Raw genomic sequence first — 20,092 nt, 5'->3', positions numbered from 1 at the left:
GGGAGGAGAAAAAGAACATGTCAACTACAGAATTGCCTTTATTCTAGGTTGTGCTTGGCTTCTTTCAGACCCTGGGCCAGCGGGCATGGACTTTGTGTACGGCAGTGACTTGCAAGGCGGGCTTAGAACTGTACACAGTCTGTAACAAGAAAAAAATGTAAGGTAACTATGAAAAGAGTTTGATTCATCCTCTCTCTCTTCTAAAAGTAGAACGAAAAACAAACAAACGAAAAATCACTCACCAGCATAGATAGGTGCTTTCGTTATTAAACAGAGACTCTGGAGTTAAAGGGCCCTGGAATTTCAAGGTGCTCCACTGCCTCCTTGCTTTGAGAAAACTACTCGAACTCTCTAAGCCTCAGTTTCCTTATTTGTGTGATGAGGATAATAGCAGTGCCTGCCTCATAGTGGTGCTATAAAATTTAAATAAAATTATGATACGAAGTTCTTAGCATAGTGCCTGGTGCGTAATAAGTGCATAGTAAATGATGGTTATTTTAGTTTTTATTCATAAGCTGATGGACCTACCAGCATTCCTCAGGAAACTAATTAACCACTGTTAAATGAGTAAATCTCTGATGTTCTCACACTATGGAAAGCTCTACATAAAAATTGCCTGAGTGAAGAGCGGCTTGAACACAAATTGATGCCTGCTCTCAGTGTCACCTGTTCCTTCCCTGTCTGTTTGAGGCTTGTTTGTTAACCACGGTGGCATCACGTTATATGCGGCACATCTCTTGATTGGTGGACACATAGGATCAAGTCTTGCTGATCCTTAGTTTCATTTGCTCTGGTAAAAGACTGCTTGTCTCCAAACTTCCTCTCCAAACTGGGTGAAAACCCTACCTATCATTTTCAGTGATGCGATAATAGCCCCACAGACTGAAATATTCTTTATCTATATTAAGGATAGAGTAATCGATCAAATCTGAAATGTGTGCACACACAACAGAGTCTCCCCTTAGAATGGTTCTTGCTCCTTTAACATGGCTAGGTCAGTTTTCCATAAAATAAGTGTATTTTGAGATAGAGCTTGTGTGATGCAGTCTCTGCTTCAGCAGGGGGGAGAAAAAGGATGTTCCTTCCTTCTGCTTGGTTCATTCATTAAACGAACACTTACAGAGCAATTCCTGAGAGCCAGGCACGGTCCTGTGCAATACAGATAAAGGGATGCAGAGCACGGCCTCAGGAATCTCATAGCTGAGTGAGGGAGACCGATGCAAATTCAATAAACTCCGTTTACATGTGCTCAGTGCTATTTTCGGAGCTAGTATAAAGTACAAAGACAACCCAGTTGAGAATGCTATTAACTTATTTCACCAAATTTAATATGCCATCAATTACAAGATGCACCCCAATTTCAGAAATAATGTCTTAGATCAGGTTCTCTAGAAATAGACCCTGTCACCAACATTCATGGGCAAGTGATTTGTTAAGAAATAGCCACAGCTAACATTTTGTGGCCTTGTTTTTACTTGGTACATATGACACCCACTCACCATTCATTCATTCATTTACTCATTTTTCCAACAATTATTTACTGAGCTCTCTCAAGGAACTTACCTTCTACTGGGAAAATAGACAATGAACCAATAAAGCAAAAAATAAAATATCAGGTGATGATGAGTTCCATGGTAAAGACAAAGCAGGGTGACATGATAGCAAGCAACATTTAGCCGAAACCTGAATGACAAGAAGAAGACAGCTTTGTGAGGATCTAAGGAAAAAACTGTTCCGGCAGAAGGAAGAGCTGGTGCAAAGTCTTTTTGCAAACTTGCAAAAGAAAATTTAAATTTCTTTAAAATATAAGTGCCTTTTAACCAGCCAATCCACTTCTAAGACTGCGCGTGTAAGTACACAGATGTATATAAATAGGTTTATATATATGCGGATGATTGCACTGTTGTTTTTAGTAGCAAATGACTGTAAACAATCTAATTGTCCATCAACAGGACTTTGTTAAATATTCATGGTGCTTTCATAAACTGGAGCATCTTATAGCTGCTAAAAAATGAGGTGGATTTCTCTCTGTGCACTGATGTGGAACGATCACTAAGACATGTTTGTTCGCCAAAATAGAGTTGTATTAATACACACATCTTGTAGACTGCCTTTTTAAGTAATACCTGAGAAACACTTTTCCGTGTTCTGGAATGCTCTTCCGTAATGTCACGTGGAATGCTGCATGGTTTCCTTACCTTGGATGGACCATGGTTTATTTCATCAGCCCCTGTTGTTCACCATTTGGGTTGTCTCCAGTAGTTTTCTCTTATCAAAACTTTGTCATAGCAAAGCTTTGTATACATCCATGACTATGATTAGATCCTTAGAATATATTTCTAGAAGTGACATTGTGACATTTCTGGGCCAAAGGATGGCTTCAGGCTTATGACATATATTGTCAAATTGTCCTCAGGAAAATCACAACTAGTTAACTACATTCTACCAGCAACGTGTAAGTGTGCCAGTTTCTTCACATCTTATCAATGCTGATAGATTTTAGGAAAAGGTTACAATTTGACTAGCCACAAGTAACATTTCACTGTTTTAATTTGCACTTCCTTGATTGTTAATGAGGCCAAGCATTTTTAATAGACTGTTGACTACGTCTTCTTTTGTGAATCATTTGCCGTTTGTCAATTTTTAATTGGAATTCTACCCTTTTCTTATTTATTTGTAAGAACTATTTATATGCTAGAGGCATGAAAATTTGATTTGTCATTTACTTATAAATTTTTTTCCTGATTTGTCCCTTGCTTTTAAATATAGCTTATATTTAATTTTTTAAATATACATGTCACACATTTTTGAGAAGTTGATTCTGAGGTATTTTATATTTTTTTAAAATTTCTACCATAAATGGCACATTTTTCATTACATTTTTGAATTTGCTACTGCTAGGACAAGGTATTAAAATATGTATATTTATTTTCTAACCAACCATATCTTTTATATTATTTTCTTTTCCAATAGACTCTCCTTGGTTTGTGGTGTAGACAATCACATCATCGGTGAACAATAATTTTCATCCTCTTTTCTTCTACCCACTCTCCTCTTTTTATTTCATGGCCTAGAACCTCCTTCCCACCGTTGAAATAGCATCAAGATGGCGACCTGCTTACATTCTTTCCAGCCTTTGATGTGAAGGCCCCTATTTTTTCACTGTTGCCCGTGGTGTTGACTCTAGGGTGTGCATTCACGTTCCGACATTTATTGAAGTAGTATACCACATCCAGTTTACTAGGAGTTCTGGGGAAGAATGTTTACTAAATTTTAAGTCAAATTCCTGTTGGCATCTGTCAAAATGACCCTATAGCTTCAGCTTGTTTTGCTTCTTACTGTCAAATTACACAGCTCTGCCCGTAGTTCTAATCCAAGACCCCTCGTGACTTTTATTTCTTAAGCTTCTCGTGAATGTTTTTACTTCTAAATTTTTTAGCACTGGTATTCACCATAACTTTTCACCCTAATTGTCATCAAAGATAAAATAAACAGAAGAAAATCTAACCTTCCAGTGGATACCAACAAATTAAGTGCTCTCTAGCTACAAGATTAGAGCAATCTCCCAGAGAATAATCTTACAAATCAATAACCTAAGTATGTTATTTTATCCTGTGCATGGTTGACCTTCCAGATATATCTGATTTCCTCTTGACATTGAAAAGTATTAGCTTGCTCTCCTTTCTCTATCCTGTGCTCCTTTTAAAAGAAATCTTCTGTAATCCCACTGTAGTTTCACTCAGTATTTATTCAGCGTAAACATTTTGAGCACCTGCTGTTTATCATACTATGATGGAATCTGGGGAAACAGGTGACATGAACACAGTCCTTCCCCTCCAAAATTATGTCCATTATTGGAGGTTGGGGCCCACAAGGGGAGCTCAGGTACGTAGACAAGAAAATCACAGTAACAAAGGGGTATGGTAAGTTCTTCAATAAAGGTATGAAGAATATATCTAGGAGGCATGGAGGGGTGCAGAATTCTGCCCTGGGGTGTCTGGCAGAGGGATGAGGGGCCACTTCCCTGAATGCTGCCACTCAATTGAGTGGATGTCACTTGAGATGACCGGCTTATCTGCTACTCCACAAATGCTAGAAGGATAGCTATCCTTTCGCCCCTGTAGCACTGAAATAATCCTCCCCATTGTTTTTCAATAAAGCCAAACCATAGTGACTTCATAAGTAGGCTGATCGTAAATCCCAGTTTATCCAGGGTTGTCCCACTTTGCACGTATTGTCCCCGCGTAATTGTCACGTAGTGCTCCCTTTCATTCTCAGAAGTGCCCCAGCTTGGACAAGCAAAGACAAGGCACTCGGCTACTCCTCTTCTTCCCAACCCTCACCAATCAAATTTCAGTCAACAAAACTTCACAGAGGAACTGAGCGTTCAAGGTAGATAATAATTATTAGTAGCAACTTTTCTTTTATTTCAAATTAAATCATACTTCTATTTTTATAAATGTAATATATTATAAAAGTAAATAGACTGCAGGGCTTATAATAAAAAAACAATCCCTCGCCTCAGTCCTCTCTGCCCTGTTTTCTGCCCCAGGAGCAATCTGTTCTAACTCTTAGCGATTACTTCTTACATTTACCACCGTGTTTCTAAATAATATGCTATTTCTTGATTTTAGCAATTCATATCTTCTGTTGACTTGTGTTATGGAATGAATTGTGTCCCCTAAAATTTACATGTTGACGTCCTAGCTGCCAATGGGACTGTACTTAGAGACAGGGCCTTCATGCAAGTAATTTAATTAAGGTTAAATGAGGTCATAAGGCTGGGGCCCCATCTTACAGGATTAATGTCCTTATAAGAGGAAGAGAGGCCGGAGCAGTCAATCGGAGCACGCTCAGAGGAGAGGCCATGTGAGGACACAGTGGCAAGGTTGCTGTCCTCAGGCCAAGCAGGAACTGGATTGGCCCACACCTTGATCTGGGACTTCCCAGTCTCCAGGACTGTGAGAAGGGCATGCCTGTTGTTTAAGCCAATCAGTCTGTGGTATTTTGTTACGGCAGCCCAAGCGCACTAAGACAACTTCCTACTGTGAAGAAGAGACCTTAGCTTCTCCTACAAGCTCCCTCCACACACACACACCACACACACACACACTACACACACCACACAAACACACACCACACACACACACCACACACACACCTCACACACACCTCACATACACTTCACATACACCTCACACACACCACACACACACCTCACATATACATACCACACACACACCTCACACACACCTCACACACACCACACACACACACACACCACACATACCTTACATACACCTCACACACACTCACATAGCACACATACTTCACACACCTCACATACACCTCACACACACTCACACACACCCCTAACACACGTGGCCCTGAAGAAGACTTATGCCACCACCGTCCTCACATGAAGGGCTTTATGGTCATCAGCTGGCTTCCTCGGCCCTGGTGAAGCCAGTTCATGTGGCCGTTTAAGTTCTCTTCGGGACTCCTTAAGCTCAGCTTCTGTAGATAAAATATCTTTATGACGCGGATTCACTGCCCCTTTCATCCAGTAACACTCTGAGAGAGGCAGTGAAAGCGATTTTTAAAACTGTATGGGGCACTGTTCAAATATAAGCACTGTTGTTGTTATCAATAGTAACATAGTGAAAACCTGCATAAAACTTTTCAATAATGTCATCGAGATACTACTCTCAGGACCTTTAGTCATTAGATCTCAGGCTGCATTTCCAACTCTACAGCATTCAGCTAAGGAAATGCTCTCAGTCCTGGTCTCCAGGTCACACGGCAGGAAGGACTCACTCCATGTGTTAAATGAACGGATGAGCAGGTCCACCGAAGGCCTGATTCCTGCTAGCTCACCCTTCTCATACTGCAGTGGCCACATAAATTCTGAATGGCACCAGGTTTTACCTTTTTACATATTTTAAGGCATTATATTCCCATGGGAACAGTAGATTTCTTCTCAAGCGAAGAAATTAAATGCCCCGCAAACTCAGTATAATCCTAACTTCAGAACTTTTCAGCAGTAGAGGCATTACAGAATATTATTTTGCTGCACTACGTCAATGTTACATGGATACAAATGACTTTTTTACTAAATTCATTCATTCATTCAGAAAATATTTATTGAGTACCTCCTACATTCCAGGCGCTAAAAGTAGTGGATAAAAGTAATAGCTAACATTTATAGAGTGCTTACTATATTCTATATTGTTACATAAATTAACTCATTTAATTCTCACCATAATCATACGAGAGAGCTACTATCATGATTCCCATGTTACAGATGAGAAAAGGGAGGCACAGAGTCAATAAGTAACTTGATTAGTCTATACCAGTGGTTCTCAAGCAGGGGTGAATTTGCCCTCACCCCACCCTCAAGGGACAGTTGGTAATGTCTCATGACTGGTGGTAATGGGCAGCCGTAAAGCCTAGGGATGCTGCTAAACATCCTGCAATGCGCAGAATGGCCCCACAAGAAAGAATAACCCAGTCTAAAATATCCATAGTATTGCTATTAAGAAGCCTGCATCTACACCAATCAGAATATAGCATTCTTCTGGCAACTGCTTTTGGGCCAGTGATGGACACATGACTTATTCTGGCCTAATCAGACTAAAGGAGAGGGCTTTGAAGACAGTCTACTTTCATTCATTCTCTCCTGCTGCATATGAATAAGAAGCGCATAGCTTGATATCCAGTGACAGCCATGTTGTTATATAGAAAAGAACCAACCTTCGAATGAAGCTGATGCTGAGGACAGCAGAATGGAAGGACAGAAATATCCCCTGTCCTTAATGACATTACTGAGTAGTACTGAATCATCTCTCTCCTGGAACCTAAGCCATCTCTGGACTTCAAGTTGTGTGAAGCAATATATTCATATTGTTTAAGCCTGTTTGAATGAGCATTTTCTATTTCAGGGAGCTGAAAGTGTCATAACCAACACATTTTGCTAATTACAGGCAATATCTTGGTAAATTCAGCAAAGTCTCTTTCACACGGTCAGATTCCTCATCAGAAATTCGCACTTCTCCCTTCTGGCTGAACTCTGTCTTAGGAGGAGATTCAGAGACAACTTCTTCAGCTTGGTTCTCCTTTCTGAATGAACACACACAACGTAGAGACTTTGTGGAGTCAGTTGATAAGCAGTTAGAGTCCAATGCCATGTGCCAGGGAAGAAGGAGGGGAAGGCCAAAGAAGGAAGTGACAATCTAGGTGGAAACATGGAATACTATCCACATGGATAAAACAGAAATGAGTTGAACTCTGTGGTAAGGAAAACCCAACCTGTCTATTGGAATTTAGAAAATGGAAAGGATGAGCTGGCATGATTGGGAGTGAAGGCCATTCCCAGCGACCCCAGATGACTTGCAATGACGTGTTGAAGGAATTGATGAAGGTGATCTTTAAACATTGTTCCAGCCTAACACTCTACCCTTGGAAACTAAAGGAGATGGCAACCTGAACTGTTTGGTATCCATATTGCCTCCTATGAACTCTGATGGTGGCAATTTCCATTGTGTATTCTGGAAGCCACAACCTTGTTATTGTACAAGTACCTGCATGAGGTAGCACAGATGGGTCTCCCCCCTTTTATATCATTAGGCATATCTGTGAGAAGGCGAGTAGAGAAGGGAGACAGAAGCTTGACTTTAGAAGCCTGAGAATGCCATAAATAAAGTATGTTGGATGACTTTCTTGAACATTTATACCACATTAGAGAGTGTTCTGGAGTCTATACAGATAGGCATCACTTTTTTCTTAAATTCTTAGTTTAGTTTCTGAGCCCCGGAAAATGAATCATTTCAACATAAGCTACCAAAAATAATAGGTGTCTTTATGGCACCTGGTACTTGTCACAACCTTATTTGTGCTTTCCCACAGAATCTCAATGAATGCCAATTCCTGTCATCCTGGATTGGACCATAAGAGGCCAGTAAGTGTACATCTCCCCCAGATGGGTTACCTTCCTTCAAAATTCTCCAACACGCACAGGAAAAACCCTAAAACAGCAGAGAAACCAGGCAAGAGTTTCCAATATTCTGTTTCCCAGCTCCCAAGAGAACATAGAAAGAACGATGGAGTCAGAAGCGGGTTGGGTAATTGGGTGCCAGAGGCTCTGAAAAGTCTAGGTGACATCACATGTGCCCTCAAACACTGCCTGACTTTTAGTTTCCCTCTGAAAAACTGTCTCATAGCCCGCAGACTCTTCTCCTTAGTGAAATGTTTAGCAAATCTCCCAAGTTTCCTGTTTTTGCCTTCTCCCCTGCCCCGATCGCTCAAATTAGATCTGATCTGATAGTTCTTTGCGATGGTATCCAAGAAGGGTGAACTTTGCTGACGCCCATATTCACTGCTTCTGCTGAAGGTCAGACACATGATCCAGGCCTCGCCTGCTGAGCCATGTTGGTGGCCCGTGGCTCGTGCACATTCGTTTCGCAACCGGTTTCTGTGTTGCCACACAGGCTCTTTTCCTCTGAGGACTGAAGAGAAACTGACTTGCCTGAAGACTCCTCTTTCCAGCAGAGAGAATCTCACCTGTATTTTTCAAACTGCAGATCGGGAACCATTAGAGAATCCCGAAACAAATTTAATGACTTGCAATCAACATTTTAAAAATGCAATAAAGTAGAACGGAGCTGAGAAGAGAAGATAAAACACTACAGTGCCCCGTATGTAATAAGTATTATTTGGCGGAACTGTTATTTCAGTTATACAAGTTCAACAATATGAAGTGCACATTATGTCGTGATGTAAAATGCATTTCTTACCGTAGGCTTGCAACCAACATAATTTGAAAGCTACTGAAATGTTAAATTGAAGTTTGATTCTATTATCTCCAAAAATCTCGTTGTTGGGGGAGGTGACAAGCCTATCATTTATTTAGGGAACCGGAGAGAAGTGCTTTCAGTTACTCATTGCATAAACCCGGTGACTCCAAGAACCTATATGTCTCATAGGAAGTCTGCTCCATACGCTCTCCAGGAAAATGCCCCATAATTCAGCCAGCTTCCTCTTCTTCATTCCTTCCTCTGCCTTAGTGGAACCCTCAAGAGGAGGAGGCATCAGAACTGCCGAGGCAGATGGGAAGGTCAGAGCAGAGTCCACGTCCCTGCGATGACATCCACTGAGAAACATTTACTGCAACCTCTGCCTCCCAAGTTGGAAAAGGGCAGCCATTCCATAATAGGGCTGGAGCAAGCTGTTTGTGCAGGAAGGGCGGCAGAAACTTCAGCCACTGTTTGGACATCATTTTTCTTCCTGCTTCAGATGGGTTTTTATTGTGGTAAAATGTAAACGACACAAAATTTACCATTTTAACTGATTTTAATTGTGCAGCTCAGTGGCATTAAGCACATTTACATTGTTGTGCAACCATCACCACCATGCATCTCCAGAACTTTTTTATCATCTCAGACAGAAACTCTATGCCCATTAAACAACAACTCTCAGCTCGCCCCTCCCTCCACCCCGGCAACCACCATTCTACTTTCTGTTCCTACGAATTTGACTGCTCTAGGTACTTCATATAAGTGGAATTATAATATTCGTTCTTTTGAAACTGCTTATTTCACTTAGCATGTTTTCAGGGTTCATTCATGTTGTAGTATACGGCAGAATTCCATTCCCTTTTAAGCTGAATAGTATTGCATTGTATGTACACATTCAGATGTTTTTTAAATAAATTCTTGTGCTTCTCCCCTGGTGTTGACTATGTGGTGCTCATCTTGGACCAGCAGCAGAAGGAAGATGCTATGAAGCTATTATTGCCCATAAAAGACCTGGAGACAGTGGATCAAAAATCCCGCAGCCAAAACTCTCTGGTGGCTGACCTCTCTGCCTCTCTTTTGCTGACTCTGGAAGTTTTAAAAGGTTAGAACAATATGATTTTTTTTTCTTAGAATCCCGAACTTCAAAATCTTGTGTGCCTCTGGAGAGTTACTACAGGTAAGCAAGCTCACCGTGATGCTCAGAAGAAACAGCGCAAGTCTCTTTCTTTGTCATCTCATCCCAGGGGCAATGTCCAGGAAGTGCCTCCTGAAGATAGCTCACTGAGACCTTAAAACGATCAAAATTACTTCTTAGAGTCCACCAAATAACACTAGCTTTTTGAATACCTACTAAGATGGGCAACACCAAGCTGAGTACTATGATGCATGCAAAGAGACATGACATGACCCTTCCCTTTGTTAAAGCCAGCCCCAATGAACGTATACAGGATGATACACAAGCATGGGCTTAGTTTTCCAACACATGGGGGTCAAGCAGTGGATGGCCCATCAAGGGAAATCTCTACATGTTAACTTTTAATATATGACAGTAGCACATTTCCTCTGCAAGTCACCCCTCATCTTTGTCCCTAGAGCAGAGATTAAGTCTCTTCTCACTTCTTCCTCATTGTGTAGTCTTTGTCAATCAATTTCTTTAAGAATTAAAATATTCCTTTGAAGATTTCCTTAATTTCCTTGCTTTAAACGGCGGGGAAACCAAGAGCCAGATGAGGCTCAAAGCAAAAAATAGTCACTGCACACAAAAATAAAAAAACCCCACTTGAAACTAATCAGTGCTTAAGAGGAAAGCAAGGTCAACACAAACATTTCCTCCATTTCCAACATGAGAGAAATTCCTCCCAGCTTTTTGGTCATGCTCATTTCTGTTCATTTTCTGGTTCATTTCATGTGACTTCCCCTGGGTCTTCTTTGGATTGTTTGAATCAGAAATGACAGCCAGTGAACCCACTTTCAGTCAAGCACTGCGTGAACCCTGCTGTTCTTAGAAATTCTGGAGTCGCTTTGGAAGAGGGAACGAAGCACATGCTTCACCAGGAGAACGAGGACCTCCTTCTTTTGAAAAGTTTTAGTGTCAGCTGAAAGATGCTGAAGGATACTTGGCTGGCCCAAATGTTCTGAGGAGTACACACCCTTGGTTAGGAAAGACCTCTCCTCACACAGGAGGACATTTTCTCCAATGCATCTGCCCTCCAGGCTTGAATCCCAGTCATATGTTTGGAAGCCTGTGTATCCCTTAGCTATATTCCAACCTAGACGGGCCCTGAGAAAGTGTTTCTTTAGCGTGTGTTCAGCACCCATCAAAGCTGCATAAAATCGAGTGCTTGTGAAAAGTGCAGATTTTGAAATTCCACTGAAGGCTTAACGACTCTGAAACTCAGAGGTGGGGCCCAGGACTGGACTTTCTTTAACATTCCCAGGGTGCCTTTCTTTTTCCCTTAATCTGTCAGCCACTGAAAGGGCAGAAGGACTTCAGCCAGCTCGGACTTGGGAACAATATCGGGCAGCAGAGCATCCCTTCTAGCAAGGAAGAGTGATGGCCAGGAAGGGCCAGTGGAAGCAGTGACCAGTGGCCTTTGGCTATAAAAGAGCCTCGGACAAATGCCAGAGCTGGAAGCAAAGTCAGCCTCCAAAAATCACAGCCTGATTATATCTCTGCCTAGAGATCCACTGGCTTTTAATTCTCAAACTTAATATGAAAACCAGATTTCTTCTCACACTCAACACCCCCTTCAATATCCATCCCCCTCCCAGCACCTCTTATCCAAACTCAACTTTACCCAAAGTGATCACATGGAAAGTTTAGTCCATAAGAGAAGGGATGTGGAGTTGCTGGGGAGCCCTTGGTTGCCATGGGAACCCCGCCTGCTGCAGCATCTGAATGGGTTTCTGTTTGTTGACATCCAGTTCTTTGGGGCAGGCCCTGGCATTGGCAGGGCCCTGGGCACCGCATCCTGTGTCTCCCGTTTCCGGCATCCGGCCCAGTGGCATCCACCCCAACAGGTCTCCTGGTAGCAGGCAGGGTGTCCGGGACTGAATGCTTCCTCCTGACCTCTTGTCCGGCTGCTGCCGCCCTCCCCAGCTGGGAAGGGAAGGGAAGCAGAGGGTGTTTCCCAACTCTTTGAAGAGACAGCCCTTGTTTTCTTTTGCATTTTATTCTTTCTTCTCTTGTCATCCAAACATGAACCATTGGCCATTTGCCTGTCTCCCTGCTGGCCAGCTGTCCTTGCCATTCTCAGTTCTGAATTTCTGTTTATCTCATAGAGACTCCAGAGTTTGCTTCCACCTAGTTTGGTAGACTGGCTGAGCTACTGTCTCTAGTTTGTTCTCTAAAGTTTTGCCTCCAGCAACTAATTAGTAAGGCTGGAACGATGGCCATCCAAATGATCCAGGGAGACAATCAATGGCGTTAGCTTATTTGAAAGGTTTATTAGACCCCGGTTAGGAATGACCAAGGCCTCTAGTTGACTGGCTCATGCTGTACATGGAGTTTATGCCACCATGCTGAAGGCTACTATGCTCACATACCAGTTCCTCCAACTGCCAACTGTTTCCACATCTGTGGGCCTTTACCCCGGCTCCTTGTTCTGCTTGGAAAGTCCTTGCTACCCACTTTCACTTTGGCCTACCCAGTCCTGATGTACCAGCCCCAGCTTTCCTCCCCAACTATATGTCATGCATCTCCCATTTCACATCCACCTTGCACCAGACACAGAGGCCTTTCTGTAGTTACTAAAACAAACTTGGCCATTTTCTGCTTCAGGACCTTTGTACATCTAGACCCCCTGTCTAAAATGTTCTTACCTGGCTTCCCATGGTTAATTACTGCTTATCTTTCAGGTCCTACCTAACATCAGCCCCTCAGCGAGGCCTTTCTTCATCATTCTAATATGCCCCCTCCTTGTTCTCTATCTCAGCACCCTTCTCGTTTCTGCCTAGCATGTCACACTTTGTAGTATTTGTTCACTTTTTATTGTCTGACTTCTGACTAAACTGCGAGGGCCAATGAGTCAAGGACTTTTTATGCTTTCATCAGCTCTGAAGTTGGAATGCTTTATCACACTGCCTGGTGCAGGGTACTCCTTAAATATTTATTGAATGAATGAAAGAGTGGTTCATTTCTACCCATCCTTCCAAATTCCACCTGGAAGTCTGTGGCCTCCTGTCTAAATCTTTCCTGACTATCCCCCCCAGCCTCAGCTCCCAGGTCTGGGTGGGGTGTCTGCCCTGAGTGCTCCTCTGCACCCTGAGCCTACCTCTCTGTGCTGCCTTATGGTGCCTGCCAGTGTGTCCCTTTCTTCGAGCAAATGGTGAGCTTTGTAAGGGCAGGATTGTAACTCATTTCTGTATCCATAGGATCTAGAAAAATATCCAACACATAGAGATTGCCTGACTTGACCAATGTTGGTTCAATGACTGAATGAATAAGTAATTTCAGAGAGGTATAGAAAACTCAGGGTGGGGCTACTACAAAAAGAGACAGAGATGAGTTTCAGAAGAACAATCTTGTACAATTTGGTCCTCATGTTTCCTGGCCCTTCATTTTGTGTGATGATATTCCAGTAACTCAGGCAAGCAATGATTTGGTGAGTTTTTAAAGATAAATTAAACAAAGGAATCCCAACTCTTACCAGTGAAATGGTCCTAACATTACAGGATTTTATGATGTTCATTCCCAAATCTTGAAACACTGGATGGGGGTTGAATTTTGGATCCCTCTTTGGGCCTCAGTTTCCTCATCTGTAATGAGAAGGATAGATAAGAACATCTCTAAACTGTCTTCCAGCTCTAACATTTTATGATTAAAAAAACAACCAAGGAAACTAACATTGACCTTTGAAGGCTTTGAAAAATTCGCAGTGTCTTGGGAGCTCACTGAGGGTGCTCTAAGGCTGAAGGTTCTCATTGGGAACCTCAGCTCTGGGCATCTCAGGTTTGTTTCTCTCCCTCAGAGCAGACAAGAGTCACCCTCTTTCCCACATCATCAAGTGGATCATGTCTCAAAAGATTGTGGAAAAGGAGCAGAATGTGGGACCAAGGGCATGAAGAGGAGAAGATAGAGTCTCAGGACATGATGTGGCCCCATCAGTCCAGCAAGAAGACATCCTGAGGAGGCCAGGGGGGAGTGGCTACTTCAGAGAGTCCTTGAGGTGAGTGGGGCTGGGAGGGAGGGAGAGGACCTGGAGGGTGGAGAAAATGTGGACTAAAGCTAAAATGAGTTGAGAGGAAGGAATATTGAGACAAAGAAAGAAAGAAAAGGGGAAGCATAACAGGCAGTGAGTAAAATGTAGCAGAAACATCATGAGCCCAGCAGTCAGACTTCATGTTTGGCTCAGGTTGACCACTAATGAGCTGTGTGAACCTGAGCAAATCTCTTGACATCTCTGGCCTCCATATCTGAATCTGTAAAAATGGAACTAGAGGCTGGCCCCGTGGCCAAGTGGTTAAGTTCGCGTGCTCCGCTGCAGGCGGCCCACTGTTTCGTTGGTTCGAATCCTGGGCATGGACATGGCACTGCTCATCAAACCACGCTGAGGCAGTGTCCCACATGCCACAACTAGAAGGACCCACAATGAAGAATATACAACTATGTACCGGGGGGCTTTGGGGAGAAAAAGGAAAAAATAAAATCTTAAAAAAAAAATAAAGAAAATAAAAAATAAAAAAATAAAATAAATAAAAATGGAACTAATAACACCCTTCTCACAACATGGGGCTATTTTTCAGACTAATCTAGCTTAAGGACATGAAAGTGCTTGAAAAGAATTTTTTTTAATGAATAAAAGCAGAAATGATTAGGTCAAAAGGGTAAAGAGCAATTATGGAATAATACAGCAAAAAAAAAAAAAAAAAAATGCTACCACATTAAAGAAATACTACCAGGAATTTATAACTTGCAAGGAAACGGATCTAAGAGGTCAGGGAAAGGATTTTTCCCCCCAAAGGCTTGGTCATATTTTTCCAATTGTTTAAAAGAGAAAAATTAATAAATGTTATCTTTATTTTACCCAAAGGTGACTTACAGGAACTGAAAGGGTTGGGCAGGGACAAGGGGTTGATGGATCAAAACAGTCCTTTGACGGAGCTACATCCCAGGTAATTATAGTCCTGGAAAGGCTCCCCAAACGCAGAGTCCTGGGCTGAGCTGCCCCTCAGTCATTCACATTCCCAGCCAGGGCAACATAAAAACCAACCAACCAACAGAACCCGAATCCAGAGCTTCAGAGGGCAGCTAGGGGGTTGCGGCTCAAGTAATGGATTTTGAAAGAGGTGGAATAAGCTCATCACCAGATAAGAACAGAAATTTAAAGACAAGACAGTGAGAAATAAGAGCAGATAGGTGCTCTTATGTGTTCTCATTTTAGTTAAGGTTCAAATCCAAATCCTTCCACAGGTAAATGGGTCAGACTTATAAAGCTGGCCAAGTGCATCTTCAGAGCCCCTTCCTCCACAGGGTGCAACTTCCATGCCTGGCCCTTGTCTAGTCTAGTATCCTGCCACCTAGGATGTCCCACTTTGCTCCAAGGCCCTGTGCTAGGTCTGCCTGACTTTCCTTTCTGCTACAGCATCTCCATCAGTCTCCATGTTGTTGGCAGGCCCCTTGAACTTCTACTGTCCAGCCCCCCATCTCTTTGGATTGAGTCTTGCTAAGTCATCCAAGCCAAGCATTAGCCAAGCCTTGTTTATATGCAAACTTGTTTATATGGCGGAGAGCCAGAAGCAGCCAGCCCTTCAGGGACAGTTCTTAAGATTTCTCTCTGGGGTCTAAACTTTTTCTGTAATGAACCAGACAGCAAATATTTAGGCTTCACAGGCCATATGGTTTCTGTTGCAACTACTCAACTCTGCTGTTTACAAAAACAGCCTTATACAATATGTAACTGAATGGGCATGGCTATGTTTTAACAAAACTTTATTTGTGGATCTGAAACTTAAATTTCCATATAATTTTCAAGTATCATGAAATGTTATTCTTCTTTTGATTTTTTCCAATAATGTAACATGTAAAAACCATTGTCAGCTAGTGGGCCATACAAAAACAGGCAACGTGTTAGATTCAGCCCATGGGCATGGCTTTTAGAAGTCTGCTCCATAGCTGCATGGCCACAGATGGCTTTTGAGTACTCGAGATGTGGCCAGTCTGAATTGAGATGTGCTGAAGTATAAAATACACCCGGATTTCCACAACTTAGTACACAAAAGAATGTAAAATATCTCACTAATTTTGTACTGATTACATGTTGAAATGATAGTATTTCAGATACATTGGGTTGAATCAAATTTATTCTTAATTTTACCTGTTCCTTTTCACTTTTTGAAATATGGCTACTAGAATATCTACATTTCCATGTGTGGCTCGCATTATGCCTGTTGGACAGCAATGCTCTAGAGGCCGTGCTTGGGCCTTGACTGAATGAACTCATGGGCTAAGAGAGCACCGTGGAGAAAATCAGGTCCAGCTCTCTCATTTTACGAATGATGGTCTCAAAGGTGAAGTGCTTCCCCAAAATCTCCGAGCTGGTTGGACAAGACCCCTGGTCTTCTTGCACAATCAGCCTGTGCATTTCTGTTCCCCGTTCTGACCCAGGCAAAGGGTGCTGGTGTTGAGCAGGGGGCAGGCATTGACCCCACAACTCACGGAAAGTAAGCACCTTTCTATTCTGTCAGCCCCGGCTGTTGGGGTAACTCCCTCACCACCTTTCTCCTTTACCATTTCCAACTTTTTCTCAAAGTCTGATCCCAGGACTGCTGATCAGAATCCTACAAGGGCATTTTTAAAAACACAGGTTATGGGTCTCACCCCCAGAGATGTTGAATTAGTGGGTATGAGGTGGGACCTGTGAGTCTGCATTTTGACGAGAAGCCTCTTAGGTGACTTGTGCACAATAACCTCTGAGTTCTGCTGCTCCTGGAGTGACTCTGGAATCCTGGTCTCTATGACACAGGAGAATTTCTTTTATAGGGTAGGAAAACAGAATAGAAATTAAGATGGGTTGAAAGTCCTTATTTGCAAGCACCATAATTTCCTCAAAAGAAAGTATTCACATAGGTACCTTGACTGCAGCAGGAACTATTAGATAATCGTGATTTCTTTTTCTTCTTTGCACAACCTCAGGTCTCCCTAAAAAGAACATTTATTGATCAGAAAGGCAGCTCTTAGTCTTTGAATTGCTTGCAGATTGTGCCATTCAGTATTCTGTACAGCATCAGATGCATGTGGGGGCACAATATATTTTGAAAAATGTTAATCAAAATATTCACAGTGTAAGTGCAGGGAATGAAGGTTTAGCCAGCACTCACCAGAGCTGTTGCCATGACTGACAGTTCCACATTCCAGCATGAGTCAGAAATTCAGGCCAACACACTGCAGACTTTAAATATTGGGAGAGATGAATTAGGATGCTCAATTTCTTTTGCCACAAAAATATCTTTAACTTTGGGATTTTGATGGTAGTAATGGCACAAGAGACAAATGAGAAACGCTCTGGAAGATATATAATTTGAAAGAGTGCCCAGTGCAATCTTCATTTTGTGTGTAAGGTAGACTGTTTTCAGATTAAAGTTAAGCAAAGTGATGCATTCATGCCTTGAACCAATATGTGAGTATCTAAGGAAATAGCTACAGACTCTGCCCTCAAGTAGCTACAATCTAGGAGAAATATGAGATATTTAGTGTAAATAAAATCCAATAGACAAAGTAAAGAGTACCACACGAAGGATCTAAGGGTATATAGTTCTGTAGTTATTCCACACTAGAGGGAATCACTTCCATCCGAGGGGCATCAAACAAGGCTTCAAGGAGGCAGTAATCTTTGAGCCAGTCATGGAGTGCACATTTGGGCTATGAGGAGATGAAGAAGAGGTGGGGAAAAAGGAAGGGCATTTCAATTTTAAGTGTGGTGGGAAACAGAAGGCAGTCAGGGAACAGCCTAGAACTGTTGGTTCTCTTGGAGCACCGGATCTGGAAGGGAGGTGGGAGATGGCTGCCTTCCAAAAACATTGAAAACATGACTTTTTGGCCTGGAAAAATGAGGTCTTACAGCATGATATAATAAATCAAAAGAAAATCAAGAGTTTCTATGAGGGGAAATTGGAATTTACAAATCTTGGAGTATTAGAATTAAGGACTGCTCTTTAAAGATTAAAGACAGAAGCATCAGTTCAAATGAGAGAAAGCACACAGTACACGCTGACCCGATTAAAGCCATTTACTCGAGATGTTGTGCAAGCAGAAGATTTAGATTCAAGAGGAATTTAATTAACTTATAAACAACAAGACTGTCACGGTTGTTGAAAGAACTGAACAATGTGCTGGGGAGTTCAACTCTGATCTTATGTGGTTAACCTTGCAAAGAGTATGATTCTCCCTAAAAAACCTCGGCCCCAGAGCATAACTGGTTAAAAGTTTGGATTTGGGCCTCAGTCAGATCTGGGGTCAAGTCCTTTTATGTAGCCTGCAAGATATGTGACCTTGGGCAAATTATGCTGTTTCTCCAAGTTCCAGATTGTAAAATGGTGATAATGACGTCCATCCTACAGGATTGTTATGAGAACAGCCATATAAATAAGAAAATGCTTAAGAAGTGCTTAACAGCATGCCAGTACTGTATAGTAGATGTGGGCTGCTACAGTTATTGCCTGAGTAGAATGGACCATGGGCTCAATTTGGGGAGACGTTTCCTATGGTCTGAATTTAGGGTTCCAAAGGAGTTAGTAAATATGTCCAAGCTTGTCTTCATAAGGGGTCTAGTAGGTATGTGTATTGTATGTAATGTGCTCAGCAACACACCCAAGGGTTGCCACTGTGTGTTCTTATAGTGTTAGTGGCCTGGATCACATGCGAATTTGATTTTAGGTATCTAAAATCTTCAACCCTTGAGCTCAAAATCCACACAAGACTGATCCTGCCTTGTGCCCGGGGCTGGGCTGAGACTAAGGTTTTAGAGAGCGAGAGCTCTCTCATTAGCTGTGGGAGTGTCAGCACCAGGCTCAAAAAGTATGGCCTGAGTGAGTGTGATATTGAGCCTGGATTGAAATAACAGGGAGCCTTGACTGGCCTGGGAGAAAAGAGAAAGTTGAAATTGCTTGTGGGGGGAAAACATCAAAGCACACAGTGCTCAGGAGTCAAGGAAAACCAGGAGAGTCATGGGTCCATAGGACACATAGCAAAAATTGGAGGACACAATGATCCTATGGCCAAGCTGAATGCAAAGCTGAATTGCATAACCAAAAATTGACTCAGAGCTGGTCTGTGAGGAACAGTCCTGAGTACCTCTAAAGAAACATGGTAGACAGCAACAAAAGTCAACCACTATGACTCAGTAGGGCTGGAGCCAGTCTTCCTTCCCCTTCTAAGAGCTCTTCTGTCGCAAGTTAGATGATGTCCAAGGAAATCTGTTGTAATGGTACAATGAGACTGTCCATGGCAACGTGAAGTTGGGGCCCCTCAGGACTCTCCTGGGGCCCCTGTGAGCTCATTTCTCAGAACAGCATCCATCCTCCCTGGATGAGTTTCCCCACAAGGACCTCTGTCGCCAGTCCTTGGGGACCACCTCCAAAGAGACCCTTCCCTCCCTAGTGCTCCCATCAAAGACAGCTCCCTTCTCCCACCTTCCTCTAAAACCTAACCCAGCTCTCCTCAGAGGCTTCCTCCCCAAGCCTCCCCTGAGTTTACATATCTCAATTCTTTTGAAAAGAAACACCAGCACTCAGGAACAGTCAAGACTTAAAAGAAATCAGATAGAGTCAGAGAGAAGTGTGACCTTGGGTAGTGACAATCATAATCACAACTTTCAGTGTTCCTCAAGCATTAGAGCCCAGGTCTCTGCAGCCCCTTACCGAGGCCATGGCCCCAGAGAGGGTGGAAGGGCTGATGACAGGCTTTAGCGTCCCTCCTGGCAACCTGAGAGTGCATGGGAAGAGAGAGAAGCATTTTACACTTTTGTATTTCTTTGCCGCATCCCTTATTTTCCTTCTACTCCTGCCTCTTGTGCCTGCCCACCTCCCTACACCCAGCCCTCTGCCTGTAAAACTTTTCCCAATAACAAGAGAACTTCCAGAATGAAGTAGGAATAGGAAAGGAGTGAAATGTAATAGGAAGGTCTTCTCGGAGCTGAGATGTCCTAGGGGTACGATGAAATATTTGGGGTTAGTAGAAATTTTTTTTCTTTTAAATACTTTTGAACATTGGCACTAAAAATGAAACCCAAACTCATCGCTTCTTCTTAACTTTCCTCCTGCCCCTTTGTGCCAAACATTCGATAACAGGCATAAGGCACACT

The 20,092-nt window shown here is 42.5% G+C and overlaps 1 long non-coding RNA gene across 9 annotated transcripts in view; it reads right to left on the bottom strand.

Moving 5' to 3' along the window:
- Positions 1-20: 20 nt before the first annotated feature.
- The window catches only part of LOC102147982 (uncharacterized), a 65,509-nt gene continuing 45,437 nt past the window's right edge, over positions 21-20,092 (bottom strand). For 6 of the 9 annotated variants that reach the window (XR_011438482.1, XR_011438480.1, XR_011438477.1 and 3 more), the window contains 4 exons: positions 16,865-16,932; positions 13,442-13,550; positions 1,564-1,683; positions 21-139 (listed from right to left, as the gene is read on the bottom strand). This is a non-coding gene — a long non-coding RNA (uncharacterized lncRNA). Of the gene's footprint in view, positions 140-1,563; positions 1,684-13,441; positions 13,551-16,864; positions 16,933-17,111; positions 17,183-20,092 lie in introns of all 9 variants that reach the window. The other 3 variants (XR_011438481.1, XR_011438479.1, XR_011438484.1) reach the window with 2 other exon arrangements.

Source organism: Equus caballus, chromosome 5, assembly GCF_041296265.1.
Source record: "Equus caballus isolate H_3958 breed thoroughbred chromosome 5, TB-T2T, whole genome shotgun sequence".
In the NCBI taxonomy this organism is placed as follows: domain Eukaryota; kingdom Metazoa; phylum Chordata; class Mammalia; order Perissodactyla; family Equidae; genus Equus; species Equus caballus.
This window is presented reverse-complemented; position numbering and strand designations above follow the sequence as displayed.